This window comes from Myotis daubentonii, chromosome 1 (assembly GCF_963259705.1).
Source record: "Myotis daubentonii chromosome 1, mMyoDau2.1, whole genome shotgun sequence".
Lineage (NCBI taxonomy): Eukaryota > Metazoa > Chordata > Mammalia > Chiroptera > Vespertilionidae > Myotis > Myotis daubentonii.
In genome coordinates, this window is record NC_081840.1 from 118,769,291 (window position 1) to 118,788,946 (window position 19,656).

The 19,656-nt window shown below is 37.3% G+C and overlaps 1 pseudogene; it reads left to right on the forward strand.

The window, feature by feature from the left end:
* The first annotated feature begins 2,678 nt into the window (after positions 1-2,678).
* Positions 2,679-19,656, forward strand: part of LOC132232966 (CREB-binding protein-like) — a 33,110-nt pseudogene continuing 16,132 nt past the window's right edge.

The following is a 19,656-nucleotide window of genomic DNA, read 5'->3' on the forward strand; positions in this document are numbered from 1 at the left end:
GTGCCTTGACTAGGAATCAAACCAATAATCTTTTGTTGTATGTGTCTACACTCCAACCAACTGAGACACCAGGGGATAATAAAAGTTTTTATATAAAGATTTATATCTCACTGGAGAATCCTGACTAATACAGTAGCATTGAATAGTTTAAAAAAATCAGTTGTTTTTGTATGCTATCAGTGAACAAATAGTAAGATATAAAATTTCATTTGCATAAAAAAACCTTAAAATTTAGGAAAATATTTACAAGACATCTATACTAAAACCTAGAACACATTGCTGAAAGAAATTAAAGACCTAAATAAATGAAACATTACTACGCTCATTAAGCAGAAAACTCAATATTATTTAAATATTGATTCTCTCCTAATAGATCTATAGGTTGAAAGCAATTATCTCTAAAATTCCAAAAAAAGCTTTCTGTAATAAATTGATAAGCTTATTATAATAGTCATACTGAGATGAAAATGACCCAGCAAGCCAAAGGAATTTTATAAAAGAAAATAAAGTTTGATTACTTAAATCTATATATATATAAAAGTCTAAGTGACCATTCAACCTTTCGACCATTCAACCCGTAGCTATGATGTGCACTGACCACCAAGGGGCAGGAGCTCAATGCATAGGCATGGAAACATGGAACAGACTGATGAATCTCAGAAGGACAAGGGGGGAGGATGGAAAGAGATTAACCAAAGATCTTATATGCATACTAGAGGCCCAGTCCACGGTCTCGTGCACTGGTGGGGTCCCTCAGCCTGGCCTGTGGGGATCAGGCCAAAATTGGCCCGGTGCATGGATCCATGCACTTGGGGGGTCCTTCGGGCTGTCCTGCGGTGATTGGACCGAAACCAGCAGTCCAACATCCCCCAAAGGGTCTCAGATTGCAGGAGGGCATAGGCCAGGCCAAGGGACCCCACCGGTGCATGAGACCATGCACTGGGCCTCTAGTAAAATAATATAAAGTTACAGTAATCAAAGCAATGTGGTATTAGCATAACAAAGGACATATAGTTAAATGGAACAATATCAAATACAAAATAGATGTAAAAATATATCAACAAAATATTTTTAACCAAGACTTCAAGGAAACCTTTATTCAGGATACTATTTTTATTATTTTTTTAATTTGAAGGAACAACTGGCAATCTGTATGAAAAAAAAAATCAACCCTAACTTTGGAACAAAATTCACTCAAGGGGAAGAATAAGCCTAAATGCAAATCTTAAAACTATAAAACTTTGACAGAAAGCTGAAAAGAAAATTTTCATAGCCTTGGACTAAGGAAAGATTCATTTGATAGGAATCATAAAATAAAATATTAAAAATTGGCCTTTATTCAAAAGTGAAGTATTTCTCTTGAAAAGATATCATTAAGAAAATGAAAAGCAAGTCTCAGGGTAGGGAAAAATATTCATAATACCACATCTTACAAGCAACTTTTATCCACAATTTATAAAACTTTTACAATTGGAAAAGGATTTCATAGCAAACATTGTTCAAAAAAGAAAATATATGAATAGCAATTAAACAAATAAAAAGATGTTCACATAATTAGTCATCAGGGAAATGCAAATTTAAATCATAATGATACCATTAATAGATAGTAGAATGGCTAAAATAAGAAGCATATAAATACCATATGCTATCAAGGATGTGGCACAACTGGTTTTCCCATATATCTCTGTAAAATGGTATAGGAGTTTGGAAAAGTTTAGCAGTTTATTTATTTTTTAAGCTAACCATGGGACCCACTCATCACACTCCTTGGTATTTTTACAAAAGAAATAAAATTTTATGTTTACACAAAAATAAAGACAAAGATGTGTACAGAAGCTTTTTTATAAGAAAACCTATCAAAAAAGCAAATATTGATGAATAAGTAAGTAAATAAAATGTTGAATATTTGTAAAAAGAAACAAATGACTGATGAACTTGTCAACATAAATAAATCTCAAAATTATGCCAAGTGACAGAAGCCAAACAAAATAGTACATACCCAATTATATAAAACTAGAGGCCCGGTGCACAAAAATTTGTGTACTTGGGGGGGGGGGTCACTCAGCCCAGCCTGTGCCCTCTCACAGTCTGGGACCCCTCAGGGGTGAACACCTGCTGGCTTAGGCCCATTCCCTGGTGGATTGGGCCTAAGATGGCAGTCAGACATCCCTCTGGCAGCCCAGGAGACCTCGGGTGATATCCACTTGCCTGCGGGGAGCAGACCTAAGCTGTAGTTGGACATCCTTAGCCTGCTGAGGAGGCGGGAGAGGATCCCACCACCACTGCTGTACTGGCAGCCATCAGCCTGGCTTGTGGCTGAGCAGAGCTCCCCCATGTGGGAGCTCACTGACCACCAGGGAGCAGCTCCTGCACTGAGCATCTGCCCCCTGGTGGTCAGTGTGTGTCATAGTGACCAGTCATTCCCAGTCATTTTGCTGTTAGGGTCAATTTGCATATTACCCTTTTATTATATAGGATGTTAGAAAGTCTAAACTAGTTTATAGGGGTTAGAAACAGATCAGTGGCTCCCTCTGTCAGCGGCAGGGAAACACTGGGACTGCAAAGGAATGAGTGTGTGCAGCCAGCTTCCAAGATGGCCTTCAAAAATGCCTGCTTCAGATATCACACTCTGGTGGAATCCCCTCCCACAATTAACAGGTCTGTATGACCAATAGGACATGGCAGAAGTGACGGTATGTCATTTCCCAGATTAGAATATGAAAGACTTAGTCTTTTGTATTTTTCTTGGTGTGCCATGTTAGTGTTTCATATTCCTCTGGATCTGTCACTTAGATCACTCATTCTAGGCTTAGTAAACTGTCAGGTCATGAGAAAATTCAGGCAATCTATGGAGAGCCCCACCTAGCAAAGGTCTGAGCTCATTTACCAACAGCCTTGTGGGTGAACCACCATGGGCATGGATTGCTCAGCACTAGTCAGCTTTCAGATGACTGCAGCCAGGTCGACGTTTTTTAAAAAAATAATTATATAAATATTTAATAAAAATAATAAATTTTTTAAAAAATAGTAACATTTGTAAATTACTTTCCTCAGGGCCCATAATATTAGATATCTTATATTTTCATAGTGCTCAGATCCATTAACACAACCTCTCACAAAAGGGTATTTTTGAATGTGCAGAAGAAGTAGGCTACAACATAATTAATTTAAAATTTCATGCTATTTTCAAATTAATTACTCAGCTATCTAATTTTTTTGCCATTTTATTATTTTATTTTTTATTTATTTTTTGTATTGCTTGTCTAAAGTTTTACGTATGTCTCCTTTTTCCCTGTCCCCCCCTCCACCCAGCCATTCCCACTCCGGGCAAGCCCCCGCTGCCCCAGTGTCTGTGTCCATTGGTTATGCTAATATGCATGCATACAAGTCCTTTGGTTGCTCTCTAACCCTCCCCCACTCCCCCGCCATTCAGGTCAACATTTTGATGGTAACTTCCTAACAGATTCTGGAACACCATGAGCCAGCTAAGGTGCTCCTAAATTCCAACCCTAAGAAAGTGTGAGATAATAAATATTTGTTGTTTAAAGACACTGAGTTTGGGGATAATTTGTTCCACTGCAGTAAGATTTTAATACAGATTTTGGCAACAGAATTGCCATGTTACCATTAACAAACACTTAAAATGTGGGCACTACTTTGCAGCATGACAGTGGACACTGAGGATGGAACAAACACTTTAGAAAGCCTTTTGAACTAATGTCGCAGCTTATGAACGCATTATTCATAAAATTTGGACTTTGAGGAGGCTACTAGTGAGGACATAAAGGAGAGTGAGAAGAATCTTATTAGAAACTAAAGGAAAGGAGATTATAGTGGCAGAGAGTTTAGAAAAGACTGTCATCTATAATAGTGTAGAAGATAGAAAACGTACCTAATTAACCAGGTGATCTTTCCTAATGTGGTTATAAATCTATTCAAACCTATGGGCTATTTTGTCCTTTCCTTGACCTTTTAGCTATATATAGATTTGAATTTATAGACCCCTGAAATGTTCTGGGGATTCCCAGTGTCCCTCCTTCTTCAGATAAAATCATTGCTTCACTGACAATACATTTTTTTAATAGTGGTAGAGATGTCATAGAAAACCCACTGGAAGCAATCGAAATGTCAGTGTTTAAATATTAAACAAATACCCCAAAGAAAATATACTAAAATGATTTATGAGAACAGCAACTCAACTTGTGTAGGCATGATTTATTGAAAGAGAAAAGGAATAATCAGGGGCAAATTAAAAACATTAAATTTATTACTATTTATTTCTTCACATATAAAGAATGTATAAAACCCTTAAATAATGAAACTGAACTGTAACTTTGTGAAAAATAAAAATAAAGTAAGAAGGAATATAAATTAATTCTTATCCTGAACTCATTTATTTCAAATAAATGTAACTAAACTAAAAATATTAATCACAAAATAAACATTTCCATTGTTTTTTAACCTTTATGCAGCTGTATGTATTAATTGAATAAAGTCTTGTATTCCCTAATATTGTCATATTTATTTTTGCTTCTCAGTGACAAGAGTATTAGGTTATTATGCTTACTTAAAGAAAGAGATGTTATACAATCATTTTTTTGAACTAATGTCGCAGTGAATACCACATAGAATTTAAGTGGAAAAATATTCACATAAGTTTGTATTATTTTCTTTCTAGCTATGTAAAGAAAAAAGAAAGGTCACTGAGGTTGAGCTTGCAAATTATTTCCTGTGTGATAACCATGTATAATTTGAGGAAAGGCAAAGATCAAGTTGTTACAAATTAAAATATACTTGGTTTATCTATCATCTAAACCACAGAATTAAGACTATTAATGGATATTGTGGAAGAAAAATGACTACTTATTATACGTGTCATGTGCTTTGCATTTATTAAGGGAATCATAGTCAGATTTACAGAGGTCTGATACTCAGCTTACTCAGATATCAATGTAGATTTGGATATTTTTATTAAATGACCTTATTTTACCACACTTCTTCTAATATTCTTAAAGCAAGAATGGTTATATGTGGCCATACATATGCATACATTTCTTTCTTTTCCATTCCCCAATAATAACTTTGGAATTTTGCTTTCAGGCAAACTTTTTTAGAGTATGATTTCTCAAACTTGGTATCATTGGCATTTGGGGGTGAATAATTTTTGGTTTTAATATATTTTTATTGATTTCAGAGAGGAAGGGAGAGAGAGATAGAAACATCAATGATTAGAGAGAGTCATTGATCAGCTGCCTCCTGCACACCACCTACTGGGATGTGCCCTGGCATGTGCCCTTGACCAGAATCAAACTGGGGACCTTTCAGTCCTCAGGCCAACACTCTATCCACTGAGCCAAAACAGCTAGGGCTAATTTTTGGTTTTGAGGGGCTGTCCTACATTACAGAATGCTTAGCAGCATCCCTTGTCTCTATCCACTAGATTCCAGTAGCACCCACCATCTCATCTTTCCCCAGTTACTATACTCCAAAATATCTCAGACTTTGTCTAATGTCCCTGGGGTGCAAATTCCTGTTCCTCCACTCAAGAATCATTGCTCTGGAGTAGAAAAGAGAAACATTTGGAAGAATGAGATGTGTCTGTTTTCCCAATGATACACAAAATGCAGGTTACTGAGGGTTTCACAGTTGGGCACTAATGAGGTGGTTAAGACTGAATTTGAATATCAATGTCAAGGAAATTTCTTGCATAGAAAAATACCAATATTTTTCTTTGTACTCTTTTGTGTGCTTTTTTTTTCCGTATGAAGATTGGCACAAGATAGGAAGATCCTGCTGAGACTGGATAGGTGGAATATTTCAATTTATAAACTTTGGGAAACTATCTGAATTTGGGTTAATCCATGACTGGGACTGCATTACATGGCAAGGAACTGATTATTTAGAAACTTTAAAATACTTCCATGATTTTCTTTACTAATGGGCCAGGTTTACGCCTATATTTTTATATGTCACACAGATATTCCCCAAAGTGACTTAGGACACATGTCATGCATTTCCAATCAGCAATAGCAGACTGTATGCTCTCTGATGGCAGGAAATCTGGTTTGTCTGTGAGTAACATACACTATTCTCCTTATGCTGCCAGGACTGTTGGGGACTTTCCCCTGCTCCTCCTGTATCAGGCTCAGATAACCTTAATCAGTACTGGCACTCTTTCCCATTGATCCCTTCTCAACCTCAGAATACTCACCACTCTAAGAAGTCTCTTTGAATTTATTGTAATCTACTTATATAAAAACGATGGGTGGGTGTTCGTCACATATGGATGAACAGAGACCAGCGGAAGGAAGTCAGTCCTGCAGGGGTTGTCTTGGCAATGGCTTCACCCTCCCCCAAGCTGTTTCCTGGAGCTGTTTCCTGTAAGGGCGGAGTTTGAGGCAGGAACCCGCCCTGGGAGCATGGAGGCAGATCTTTCTAAAGTGTGCCGCACGCCAGCACAGGGTGAACCTGAGTGGGGCAGCTGAAAGGCTTAGAAGAGACGGACAAGAGAATGAAAGCCGGGTCTCAGTGGGACGCTGCTTCTCTGAGAGACAGCAACCACGCCCACAGCCATGCCTTTAGTTTATAGCAGATGCTACAAGGCAAAGTAAAGGCGTGACCAAGATGTTTACAAACATTCTCCTGGGTTTCAATCCTACTCAGCTACATGCACCTGAACTCTATCAAGCCCACATCACTCAGGCAGGTGGGACCACGTGTTCGGACCATAGGTTCAAGCTTACAACTACAGCTGTTGGCTATCATTGTGCTGGGAGGGCCCTGCCCTCCAAGCTGGGACTTGCACGTGGCAATGAGAGGACTGTGCCCTCTCATCAGTCCAAGGCTTGAACCTGTCCAAAACACTGTAGCGGCTCCCCACAATAAAGTTTTAATTCTGTTTCTTTGTTACTAATGTTGTGGCCCCACCCTATAACAAAAAGACAAAGGAAAATTTCCCCATCGTATTTCTGAATAGTATTACTCCTTTGGGAATGCCGTGTCATAAATTAAAATTGAAAGTGGGTGCAATCATCATGCTATTGAGAAATCTCAATAGTAAATGGGGTCTTTGTAATGGTACCAGATTTATTACCAAAAGATTACGACCTAACATTACCCAAGCTGAAGTATTAACCGGATCTGCAGAGGGAGAGGCTGTTCTGATTCCAAGAATTAATTTCTCCCCATCTGACACTGGCCTCCCATTTAAATTGATTCGACGACTGTTTCCCGCGATGCCAGCATTTGTGATGACTATTAATAAATCACGAGGACAAACTCTAGACAAAGTAGGCATGTTCCTACCTGAACCCGTTTTTTCACATGGTCAGTTATATGTTGCTTTCTCTCGAGTTTGAAGAGCATGTGATGTTACAGTTAAAGTTCTAAGTACTTCATCACAAGGTAAATTAGTCAAGCACTCTGAAAGTGTTTTCATTCTTAATGTGGTGAACAGGGAGATATTAGAATAAGTTTAATCACTTTATCAGTCATTGTTTGCATCACTGTTGTTTTTATATCATGTTTTTGTTGTTTTCATATCATGCTTTTGTCATTTTTATATCATGCCTCTGTTGTTGTTATATCCTTTTGTTACTGTTTATTTATTTATAAATTTATATATTATTTTCATATACATTTTACTAATTTCCTTTCATCTCTCAAATTTCTATTATAGAGAAAGGGCAAATAGCAATGTTAAAATATCTCTGCTAATTAATTCCCTTTTAAAAAAATATATTATTGATTTTTTACAGAGAGGAAGGGAGAGGGATAGAGAGTTAGAAACATCGATGAGAGAGAAACATTGATCAGCTGCCTCCTGCACACTCCCCACTGGGGATGTGCCCACAACCAAGGTACATGCCCTTGACCAGAATTGAACCCAGGACCCTTGAGCCCCCAAGCCGATGCTCTATCCACTGAGCCAAACCGGTTAGGCAATTAATTCCTTTTTAATGTGCACAAATTTTGTGCACCGAGCCACTAGTTTGCCTATAAAATTATACTCTGTAATTTCTGGTCTAAAGGATAATGATGGACAACTAACATTTGCATTGTTCTTTAAAAATATAAAGAATTTTAAAACTCTTAAATATAAATCTCAAAACAGCCTTGTGATTTATAAAAATGCTTACTGTATTCCTAGGAGTGAAGTTAAGGTTAAGTTCTTGTGGCTAGCAACCTGCAGAGACAGTCCAAGGTACCTTTATTCTATAAAAGAGCTTCCTTATTCTCACCCTTAAATGAGATCCATTTAAAGCAGAATGAAACTAGGATATACTCTGTATATTTCGTTATGGTATTAAAAACAGTCAATTACTTTACTAATTTATTCACTGAACGTCTATCTCCAAACAGGTCTAAAGGTAGGGCCTCTGTCTAAATGAACGTGATTTATAAATATTGCCATATAACAAATCTGTTTAAGTGAATTTCAGTGAATCCAAAATACAAATCTTTCAGTTTTAATTAAATAATCCATTTGCATACAGCAGGAATCTTAATTGTAAACCAAGCAGTGCTATCCCAGGTTTATAATTGCCCTGTTGCTTAAAGAACTACTGACATCAGAGCTCCGGGGTAGATAGGACTGCCTGGATGAGGGTGCGAGGAAGGAGACCAAACAACAAGCACTCTTGGCTTAGAACAATGTCTTAGGTAACAGAGCAACACCCCAAGGTGGGGGAAAGGGCTTTCTCTCACTCTCTGCGGAGAAAGCTGCATGCTTTTGCCCACAAAGGGCTCTCGAGGGCATGGTAGTGATGCATAGACATGTACTGTGAATCGGCAGACAGCAGTCTGTGCCAGCAGTGCTGGCAACTAGTGATCTGGTAGCATCAGTGACAGAAGAGGGCAGTGTCAGCACTGGCAGGAAGCTCTGCAATGCAATGTGGGAGCCACAGCAAGAAAGAACAACAGTAACACAGGCCACAGGGCAGCCGGAAGAGTGTGTTTGTCTTTATGTATAACATGCCTGAAAGACTTCACTTTTCTTTCAGAATGGTATAGCTTTGGAAATGTAGGGTGGAAATAGCTGAATTGATTTAATTTTTTTATTTCTTTGTTTGTTTGTTTGTTTTTAACAGCATCTTAAGAAAACACATGCCACTAATTGACTACTTTGATTGAATTGACCAAAGAAGCTAATAAAAATCACATTAAAAGTGAATAAAACTAATGGCTTCATTCATCTAAGCAATTTCCAATCAAAATAGTCAATATAGTGATATGTCTTTTCTTCAGCTCTAGACTGAAGAAAAATAATAGATTTTGATCGATTTCCATTTACTAATTCACATTATGAATTAAGAGCCTATCTAGCCTACCTAGATTTTGGAAATAGACTTGGGGATGAGACAGGAATGATGTTTGTTCTCACAAAATTTATATCCTAGTGGGAAACCAAGTAAACAAACAAATTAGTTAATTTCAGGTAAAAATAAGTGCAAAGCAAAAATAAAACTTGAATGGTATGTTAGTGACTGGTAGCTGAGGTGTCTAGTTTGCAATGGGTTTGGGGGTGATATTTGAATTGGACCTAAATAAATCAAGTCAGTCAAATAAAAATCTGGGAGAGATTTATTCTGCAAAAGAGGAGGACTGAATGCAGTGACTAAAAGATGGGGAAAAGTTGGCATTTTCAAAGAAGAAAGGTCAGAGGAGCTGGAACTTAGTGAGACAAAAAGGAGAAAAAGATCAAATTATAGAGTCAGGGCAGATTACATGAGACATTAGAGGCAATAAGAAGTATAGATTTCGTTATGAGTTTCATGGGAAGCCATCAAAGGATTTGAAGTAGAGGAGTGATATGATTTTATTAACTACCTTGTGTGAATACTGGATCTAGGGAGAAATGTATAGTATGCAATTTAAAAAATAGTATGTCTTTAGAGTACAACACTGAGGGCTGTATAATTTATACTATACTTTTCTTCTTGTGAAGATTATTACATGTATTCATTAATGTCAAGAGTTTAATGACAATATCACTGACTCATTGAGAAAAAGAAAGTTATTGTTATAACTATAATTTCTGATTTAATATCAGTCGCAATTATAATATAATTATGATGCTATAAAATATAATCATAAGAGAATATTTTAATAATTATAACAGTAATTATTATTCCATTTATTTAAGGTAATTAAGATAATTGCTTTTGTGAATTGAAGATATGTGTAAAATCAGCCATCTATCACTTTGTTATTAATTATTGACAAGAGAAAGCCAATATTGCCTTCAATAAATCTATGTCTTTATAAATTATGAGTTTTTCTGTATTTTAAACACTTGAATAATTTGTTCCAACAATTGTTGAGTAGTAACATCCATTTTTTCAATATGAAAAAATAGAACAATGGCTGCAGGACACCTGAATAGCCATTTGTAGAAGGGGGAAACTTTGTTCCATTTCATATCCTAACAGAATGAAACATAGTTCTTTGCTCATAGTTGTAATTCAATATATATTGTGGTTACTACTCTGAATAAAATTATTAAATTTTGATGTTCCTTTTTGTAGACAGACCAAATACACAAATCTTTCTTCTTTAGGTAACAGAACAATTTCAGGAGAGTCATTTCCATAAGAGTAAAATTCTAGATTCTTAAAAAAATCACTTATTAAAAGGCAAGTATTATTTTTATTGTTTTTCAAATATGGGAAAAGAACTTTGTGAGTTGCCAGTGTATTTTAGAATTGCCTTTGTATTTTTTTAATTGAGGTGACATTGGTAAATAGGACCATATGGGTTTCAAGTGTACATTTCTACAATACATGGTCTGTATATTGCATTGTGTTCCCACCACTGAAAGCCAAATCATCTTCTATCACCATATATTTGGCCCCCTTTACCCTTTAATACCCCCATGTCCTTCCCTCTGGTAATCACCATACCATTGTCTCTGTCCATGAGTTTTAGTTTTATATCCAACATATGAGTGAAATCATATGGTTCTTGCCATTTTCTGACTGACTTACTTTGCTTAGTATAATATTCTTAAGGTCTATCCATGTTGCAAGTGACAGTAGTTCATCCTTTCTTATGGCTGAGCAGTATTCCATGTGTATATGTACCACTTCTTTATCCAATCCTTGATGGAAGAGCATTTTGGTTGTCTCCATGTCTTGACCACCATGAAAAGTGCTGCAATGAACATAGGGTGCATACATCTTTGCAAGTAATTTTTTTTTGAGTAGATTTCCAGGAGAGGGATTGCTGGATCATCTGTTAACTCTATTTTTTATTTTTTAATCTAAATTCTTTATTGTTTAAAGTGTTACACATGTCTCCTTTTCTCCCCATTGACCTATCCTCGGCACTCCCACTCCCCAGCACATGCCCTCACCCCCCTAATGTCTATTTCCATGGGTTATGCTTATAAGCATGTATTTAAGTCTTTTGGATGTTAAACCTCCCCTTTCCCTGCCTTCCCTCTGAGGTTGGATGGTCTGTGTGATGCTTCTCTGTCTCTGCATCTATTTTTGATAATCAGTTTATGTTGTTCATTATATTCCACAAATGAGTGAGATCATGTGATATTTATCTTTCTCCAACTGGCTTATTTCACTTAGCATAAAGCTCTCCAGGTCCATCCATGCTGTTCCACATGGTAAGAGTTCCTTCTTTTTTATAGCAGCATAGTATTCCATTGTGTAGATGTACCACCATTTATTAATCCACTCATTTGTCGATGGGCACTTAAGCAGTTTCCAAATCTTAGCTATGGTGAATTGTGCTGCTATGAACATAGGGGTGCATATATCCTTTCTGATTGGTGTTTCTTGGGATATATTCCTAGAAGTGGGATTACTGGGTCCAATGGGAGTTCCACTTTTAATTTTTTGAGGAAACTCCTTACCGTTTTCCACAGTGGCTACAACAGCCTGCATTCCCAACAGTAGTGAAGGAAAGTTCCTTTTTTATCCACATCCTTGCCGGCACTTGATTTTTGTTGATTTGTGAATGATAGCCATTCTGACAGGTGATATGGTACCTTATTGTTGTTGTATATGTCTCATGGCCTTCTGCATGTCCTCTTTTGAAATGGGTATTTTTAGATCTTTTGTCCATTTTTTGATTGGATTGTTTATCTTCCTTTTGTTAAGTTGTATGAGTTCCCTGTACATTTTGCAGATTAAACCCTTATTGGAGATAACATTGGCAAATATGTTCTCCCATGCAGTGGGTTTTCTCGTTGTTTTGTTGATGGTTTCTTTTGCTGTGCAGAAGCTTTTTATTTTGATATAGTCCCAGTTGTTTATTTTCTTCTTAGTTTCCATTGTCCTATGAGCTGTATTGGTAAAGATATTGCTACAACATATGTCTGATATTTTGTTGCTTATGGATTCTTCTAAGATTTTTATGGTTTCCCATCTTACGTTTAAGTCCTTTATCCATTTTGAGTTTATTTTTGTGTACGGTGTAAGTTGGTGGTCTAGTTTCATTTTTTTGCATGTATATGTCCAATTTTCCCAACACCATTTATTGAAGAGACTGTCTTGACTCCATTGTATGTTCTTGCTTTCTTTGTCAAATATTAATTGAACATAATTGCTTGGGTTGATTTCTGGGTTCTCTGTTCTGTTCCATTGGTCTATATGTCTAGTCATATTAACTCTATTGTTAAATTTTTTGAGGAGCCACCATACTGTTTTCCATAGTGGCTGTACCATTTGACATACCCACCAGCAGTGAATGAGGGCTCCTTTTCTCCAAAACCTCTCAGACACTTGTTATTACCTGTTTTGTTGATCATAGTCATTCTAACAGGTGTGAGATGGGATCTTAGTGTAGTTTTGTTTTTCAGTTTCCTAAAAGCTAGTAAAGTTAAACATCTTTTAGTATATCTGTTAGCCATTTCCATGTCTTCTTGGAAGAGGTGTCTGTTAAGGCCTTCTGCCCATTTTTTAATATTTTTTTTTAAAAAATTATTTATTGATATGAGAGAGAGGGAAATAACCATCGATTTGTTGTTCCACTCATTGATGCAGTCAATGGTTGATTCCTCTATGTCAGCGGTTCTCAACCTGTGGGTCGCGACCCCTTTGGGAGTCGAACGACCCTTTCACAGGGGTCGCCTAAGACCATTGGAAAACACATATATAATTACATATTGTTTTGTGATTAATCACTATGCTTTAATTATGTTCAATTTGTAACAATGAAATTGGGGGTCACCACAACATGAGGAACTGTATTAAAGGGTCGTGGCATTAGGAAGGTTGAGAACCACTGCTCTATGTGCTCTGAGCAGGAATCAATACTGCAATGTTGCTGTATCCGGGAAGATGCTCTAACCAACTGGACTACATTGCCAGTGCCCCATTTTTAAATTTGATTGTTTGTTTTTCATTGTATAAGTTCTTCATATATTTTGAATATGAACCCCTTTTTGGAACTGTTGTTTGCAAGTACCATCTTCTATTAGGGGGTTGCATTTTTGTTTTGTTGTCAGGGTCATTTGCTTTGCAAAAAAAATCTATAGTTTGATGTAATCTGATGCATTTATTTTTGCTTTCACTTACCTTGCTTTTGGGTTCAAAGTCATAAAAAGTTCTCCAGAACAAGGGTCCATAAGTATAGCACCTATGTTTTCTTTATGGCAAAGAAAATAATTGATAAGAGTCAAACCCCAACCCACAAATATTTTCCTTGCTCTTCAGAAGCTGTATTGCACATATTTAAAAAGATAGTGCAATATACCAATCTATAATAATAAAAGCATAATATGGTAATTAGACCAGATGTCCTTCCAACGTCCTTCTGGACCACCTTCCTGACTAAGCTGCAGCAGTGGGGGCTGAGGCAGAGGCGGCCACCATGGCGGGCGGGGGCCAGGACAGGGACCAAGCCCCTTGCACGAATTTCATGCATCGGGCCTCTAATGGATTATAATACAGTCTTAAGCACTATCTTTAAAATCCAGTTATATTTAACAATACAAACTGAAGAAGCAAATTCATATTCTCTATGATTCTGAACATATCACTGAGAACCACTAGTATGTCGGTAGAAGATAGCATTAAAAATCTATTTTCAGTTCAGAAATTATGTGAGAATCTTTCCTCTTCAAAGCCAGTAAACTTTAGTACTGTACATTTCTTCCCAAGGTACTCTAAAAAGACATATAATCAGTGTCCATGAGTTGATAGTATTTACTATATTTAGAACCTTCATCCAAACTGAACAAAAACTCAGGCATATTTTTTCCACCAGTTCTCAGAATGGAAGGCCCGTGTAGAGTTGCATTCAGATGCAAATGCTTGCACTTTGAAAAGGAACACCTTGCTTTAGAACTTACAACTAAGGGTGCTCCACAAGTACCTACCCCTGCTGTCCGATTGAGCTGAACCTTTCTAGTCGATATCACAGCTCATAAATTAATCACTTAAGCAAATACCAAAAAATTATCTCATTCCTTGGTTTCCAATAGTATAGACAGCAAAAAGTATTCAACAATTTTCTATCACATATGTGTATTGTATACATGAAAATTGTGTCATATTCTGCTTAACAGTAACTTAATTCAACCATATAAAATAAAATCATTCTTATACAATACTCAGTTGATATTATTCTTCCACATTGAATTCCATTAATATTATGAAACATTCAATAGTGACATCTGATGAAGAATTTTTTGCTAATAGCAGATTCCTGCATTTTTTTCCTAAGAATTCTTGTCCTGAACTGGTGACTTAATTAGATTCTCAACAACCTGGGACATGTACCTATTCATGCCATAAATGAATTTTTAAAATAAATAATAATTTTTACACTTTGTTTAAATTTCATTATTCTTCCACTCCAATCATGCAGTCATGTTATTTAGAGATAAAATTGAATAATTTTCTATGATAAACCTCACTTTGCATACACAGTAGAAAAAAAAACACTCAGATGATTTTTCAGAAAATGACAGTTTTAATCACTTTACAGTTTTATAAAAAATTATATTTGACACTAAGGGTGAATAATTATTGTTTTCTAGTCCAATAAAATTTAATGATTAATATTCATTCATTTTCACCATCTTCCTTTCAATTACATGTGTAAAATAAGTGCTAAATACAGTCAAACCTGGGTTCCTGAGAGTCTCCCATCTCGAACAATTCAGTTCTCAACTAAGTTGTTCATGGAAAAAAATGTCTCTGATCTGACTACCCTTTCATGCTGACAAAATCATTTCTCAGCCCATAAACAAAGGATAAAATGCACCACCAATATGAGTCAGTTTACCACTAAACCTCCTGTTAACATCTCAGGAAAGTGTGCTGTGGATATAAATATTTTGCTTTTGTTGCTGGCAAAATAGATTATTAGCACAATTTTAAAACATCAAGAGTCCATCAAGAATGCTGATGTTTCTGATGGTGTGAAAGAAACAATAATCACAGGCAATTGAAGAGTAAGAAAAACTTTGATTTGGATAAATGAAATCAGTTAGCCAGTGACAGCAATTAGGAGGCAAGGCCATGTGGAAAACTGCAAGGCGACCTCCTGAAAGACACTCCTGGAATGAGTGCTGAAAGTGATTAGTTTAAGGCAGTGGGCGGCAAACTGCGGCCCCTTGAGTGTGGCTCTTCCACAAAATACCACGTGCGGGCGCGCACGTACAGTGTGATTGAAACGTCGTGGCCACACTCAAGGGGCCAAAGAGCTGCATGTGGCTCGCGAGCCACAGTTTGCCGACCACTGGTTTAAGGCTAATGGGGGGGGGTCAATAAATTTAAGAAGTGTTTGTTTATAGCTTAAACAGTACATTAGACATGTACTGTATATAAGAAAGGTTAAAATAGGGAATCATTTGGGGGTCTGAAATGAATTAATTCAGTGTACATTATGTCTAATGGAAAAAATGATTCAGTTTTCAAACAAATCGCTTCTCAAATAGCCTCCCAGAATGGATTAAGTTTGAGAACCAAGGTTCCCCTGTGCCAGTGTTGGGAGACAATTCTCCACGGGTGGCTCCCTTGGCTGCATGTCCTCTGAAAAAAGGGCACTGGCAGTGTTGTTCTGCACTACCTTTCTGTGGACATTTGTGTAGGGCCTCAGGTCTGGCTGACTGCCAGGGCTCTTGTTCCGGCGTTAAGAAGGGTTCAGCAATCTGGAGAAGGGATTGTGTGTAACTTAAATAAGAGTCCAGAGACAACGCATAATTTTGAAAGGCATTTGGGGGTCAGAGGAGCCTAGCTAAAAGGAGCTAAGATCTCCTCGTCTCAGGACCCCATGCTTTTTATTAACACAAATTGTCCTGAGGCGAGGCGGAGATATACACGTCAAAGGGTAGGGTTTCGTATACACAGTCCATTGTCAGATTGGAAGTATTAGCTGTTCAGGTGTTTGGCCAGTAGGAGGCAATAACATGTAGATTAAGATGCCCTGAGCTGTCTGGCAGCAAACAATCAATTTAATGCATCCTTTTCAGGTTTGGGGAAGTGCCATTGCCACTCCAGATGATTCAGCCCTGCTGAACATGCTGGAATTGGCTCCTGGCAGTTAGCAGTTGGGTTCCTGTTACCTTTCAACTTCACATCTTCTAGGGATGAAATGTTCAATATAGTTTTCCCCCTCACAGTCTGCTGATTAAACTGGACCTCTGGAACATCTGGGCTGGCCACACACTCTGTCTCCGTGTGGCCTCTTCACTAATCTAGCTTGAGGCTCTTCACAGTATGGTGGTCTCTGGGTAGTCAGGCTTCTTTTTTTTTTTTTTTTTTTTTTATTGCTTAAAGTATTACAAAGGGTATTACATATGTATCCATTTTATCCCCCCGCCCTAGACAGTCCCCTAGCCTCCCCTATCAACCAGTGTCTTATGTCCATTGGTTATGCTTATATGCATGCATACAAGTCCTTTAGTTGATCTCTTACCCCCCTACCTCCTGCCCCCCAACCCTCCCCGGCCTTCCCGCTGCAGCTCGACAATCTGTCTGAGGCAGCTCTGCCTCTGTATCTATTATTGTTCAAAAGTTTATAATGGTCTCTATTGTCCACGAATGAGTGAGATCATGTGGTATTTTTCCTTTATTGACTGGCTTATTTCACTTAGCATAATGCTCTCCAGTTCCATCCATGACGTTGCAAATGGTAAGAGTTCCTTCCTTTTTACAGCAGCATAGTATTCCATCGTGTAGATGTACCACAGTTTTCTAATCCATTCATCTACTGATGGGCACTTAGGCTGTTTCCAGATCTTAGCTATGGTGAATTGTGCTGCTATGAACATAGGGGTGCATATATCCTTTCTGATTGGTGTTTCTGGTTTCTTGGGATATATTCCTAGAAGTGGGATCACAGGGTCAAATGGGAGTTCCATTTTCAGTTTTTTAAGGAAACTCCATACTGTTTTCCATAGTGGCTGCACCAGTCTGCATTCCCACCAGCAGTGCACAAGTGTTCCTTTTTCTCCACATCCTCTCCAGCACTTGTCGTTTGTTGATTTGTTGATGATAGCCAGTCTGACAGGTGTGAGATGGTACCTCATTGTTGTTTTGATTTGCATCTCTCGGATGATTAGTGACTTTGAGCATGTTTTCATATGTCTCTTGGCTTTCTGGATGTCCTCTTTTGAAAGGTGTCTATTTAGGTCCTTTGCCCATTTTTTGATTGGATTGTTTATCTTTCTTTTGTTAAGTTGTATGAGTTCCCTATAAATTTTGGAGATTAGGCCCTTATCAGATATGTCATTGGCAAATATGTTTTCCCACACAGTGGGTTTTCTCGTTGTTTTGTTGATGGTTTCTTTTGCTGTGCAGAAGCTTTTTATTTTGATGTAGTCCCATTTGTTCATTTTTTCTTTAGTTTCAAGTGCCCTAGGAGCTGTATCAGTGAAGAAATTGCTTCGGCATATGTCTGAGATTTTCTTGCCTTTGGATTCTTCTAGAATTTTTATGGTATCCTGTCGTACATTTAAGTCCTTTATCCATTTTGAGTTTATTTTTGTGTATGGTGTAAGTTGGTGGTCTAGTTTCATTTTCTTGCATATATCTGTCCAATTTTCCCAACACCATTTATTGAAGAGACTATCTTGGCTCCATTGTATGTTCTTGCCTCCTTTGTCAAATATTAATTGAGCATATTGGTTCGGGCCGATTTCTGGGCTCTCTATTCTATTCCATTGATCTATATGCCTATTCTTGTGCCAGTACCAGGCAGTTTTGAGAACAGTGGCTTTGTAATACAACTTGATATCTGGTATTGAGATCCCACCTACTTTGTTCTTTTTCAGGATTGCTGCAGTTATTCGGGGTCTTTTTTTATTCCAGATGAATTTTTGGAAAGTTCGTTCTAGATCTCTGAAGTATACTGTTGGTACTTTAATGGGAAGTGCGTTGAATTTATAGATTGTTTTGGGTAGTATGGACATTTTGATGATGTTGATTCTACCAATCCATGAACACGGTATGTTCTTCCATCTGTTTATGTCTTCCTCTATGTCTTTTTTCAACGTCCTGTAGTTTTCTGAGTAGAGGTCTTTTACCTCTTTAGTTAAGTTTATTCCTAGGTAGCTTAGTTTTTTTGGTGCAATGGTAAACGGGATTGTTTTTATAATCTCTCTTTCTGAAAGTTCACTATTGGTGTATAGAAATGCCTCAGATTTCTTGGGGTTAATTTTGTATCCTGCTACATTGCCAAATTCATGTATTAAGTCTAGTAGCTTTTTGATGGAATCTCTAGGGTTTTGTATGTATAATATCATGTCGTCTGCAAATAAGGACAGTTTTACTTCCTCTTTTCCAATTTGGATGCCTTTTATTTCTTCTTCTTGCCGAATTGCAATGGCTAACACTTCCAGTACTATGTTGAACAGGAGTGGTGAGAGGGGGCATCCCTGTCTTGTTCCTGTTCTTAGGGGAAATGGTGTTAGTTTTTGTCCGTTGAGTATGATGTTGGCTGTGGGCCTGTCATATATGGCTTTTATTATGTTGAGGTATGATCCTTCTACTCCCACCTTGCTGAGAGTTTTTATCAAAAATGGGTGTTGAATTTTGTCAAATGCTTTTTCTGCGTCAATTGATATGACCATGTGGTTTTTTTCTTTCAATTTGTTTATGTGATGTATCACGTTTATTGATTTGCGGATATTGTACCATCCTTGCATCCCTGGGATAAATCCTATTTGGTCGTGGTGTATGATCTTTCTGATGTACTGCTGGATCCGATTTGCTAAGATTTTGTTGAGGATTTTGGCATCTATGTTCATGAGGGATATTGGCCTGTAATTCTCTTTCATTGTGTTGTCTTTACCTGGTTTTGGTATTAGGGTGATGCTGGCTTCATAGAATGAGCTTGGAAGTGTTCCTTCCTCTTGAATTTTTTGTAGTAGTCTGAGGAGGATAGGTTTTAGTTCTTCCTTGAATGTTTGGTAAAACTCCCCTGTGAAGCCGTCTGGTCCTGGGCTTTTGTTTGATGGAAGCTTTTTGATGACTGCTTCAATTTCTTCCATAGTTATTGGCCTGTTGAGATTTTTAGATTCTTCCTGATTGAGTTTTGGAATGCTGTATTTTTCTAGGAATTTGTCCATTTCCTCCAGGTTGTCTAGTTTGTTGGAGTAAAGCTGTCCATAGTATTTTTTAACAATCATTTGTATTTCTGTGGGGTCTGTTGTTATTTCGCCTCTATCGTTTCTGATTTTATTTATTTGGG